Source organism: Cynara cardunculus, unplaced genomic scaffold (genome assembly GCF_001531365.2).
Source record: "Cynara cardunculus var. scolymus isolate 2C unplaced genomic scaffold, CcrdV1 Un_Scaffold_1715, whole genome shotgun sequence".
NCBI classification, from domain to species: Eukaryota; Viridiplantae; Streptophyta; class Magnoliopsida; order Asterales; family Asteraceae; genus Cynara; species Cynara cardunculus.
In genome coordinates, this window is record NW_020200851.1 from 100,387 (window position 1) to 102,108 (window position 1,722).

Below are 1,722 nucleotides of genomic sequence, written 5' to 3' on the forward strand. Positions count from 1 at the left end.
TTTTTTTTCTTATAAAAAAAAATAAGATCTGATTAGAAAGGAATGGCCTTTTCTAAATTTTTAAAAGTTAAATTTCTTAAAAATATTAAATGTCTTAAAACTATTTAATTTTAAAACAAAATAAATGAATTTTGAATAATATTGTGTTGGGAATGTGGAAATTGAATAATGTTGCATTAGAAAGAAAAAATTTTAATAGTGTTATATTGTAAAAAGGAAATTGAGGGGGTGTTTGGGATTGCTTATTTAAAACAACTTATGTTTTTTTTGTAAAAGTGCTTATTAACTTATGCGGTATCAAACCGAAGTTTTGTAAAAAATGTTTGGATTAGTTTATAGCGGTACCAAACTGCAATAAGCTGATAAGTTATTTTTTAATGTTTGGCAAATGTTGTTTATATCTGTAAAATGACCAAGAAGGACAGTCTTTCTATGGCCAAACGTCCTTGCTGTTCTGAACCTTCCACCGCCAAATCTCCACTAATGATGTCATCGGAACCTGACGACGATCGCTTTGACAACGATACGGTGTTGGAATCCTTCTTAGGTGTCTCCGATTTCGATTCAATCAACACCTCTTTCGACAGTCTCATCAAATCTAGGTCATCTGATTCCGATCAAAACGACTTGATCCAAATCGCTCTTCACCTCGTCTGTTCTCCTCGAGGCCGGAAAACGGTCCGATCGTAAACGATCTTCCTTTCACAACGCAGTCGTATGGCCTCTTCCTCCTGATCTCACGATCAAGGTAATTTCGAATTCTGTATCGATTGTGATTTCCGATGTATCACGTCGCAGAGGGTTATCGATCTCTAAGGTTAGAGTATCGATTTGTTCATCGTATAGGGTTATCGATTTCTAGGGTTAGGGTATCGATTTGTTCATCGATTGGAGAAGAGGCGATTTTGGAGAAGAAGAGATGAGAAGACGTACCTGATGGAGAAGAGGTGAAGAGATGGAGAAAGAGATATTAATGATTATTAGAGACAAGTGTTAGACAGGGTTAAAATGGTAAATCGGTAATAAGTCGATTTTCATCAGTCATTACGGATTAACTTATCAAAAACTGCTTATTACCGGTTTGACACCGATATAAGCAGTTTTTTTTTACCCAAACACTAAAAAACTGCTTATCTCCGGTACCAGACTGAAATAAATTAATAAGTCGTTTTGATAAGCAATCCCAAACAAATCATGAATATTAAAAATTTTAAACACAAAAAATTAAGTATCTGAAAAAATAAATTTAAATTTAAAAAAAATCGGATTTTTAAAAATAACTAGAAGAGTATTCGTGCAAATCTAGTTTTTGTGTAATTTTTTTATTATAATTTAATTTAGGTTCAATAACAAAATAATTTATATTTGGTTTAATTATAAAAATAATAATTAATTATTTTATTAGAATTCGATAATTATCCTAATTATAATTTAGATTTTTTATATTTTAAAAAAGATGTTTATCCTTTATTTGATTATGTTTATCTGTAAACATGAAGCTTTAATAAGTTGTACTTATGCATAATTACGTGTAATCTGAAATTTTAAGTAATATGCATCAATATGCAGTACTTCATGCATAAAAAATGATTTTTAAGAGTTTTTGTCAAATGTTTTATAATACAGTATAGATTTAAATTTTTGAGAAAAAAAAATATTTTTAAACAAAAAAAAAAATATATATATATATATATATATATATTTACACAAAAAAAACTTTTT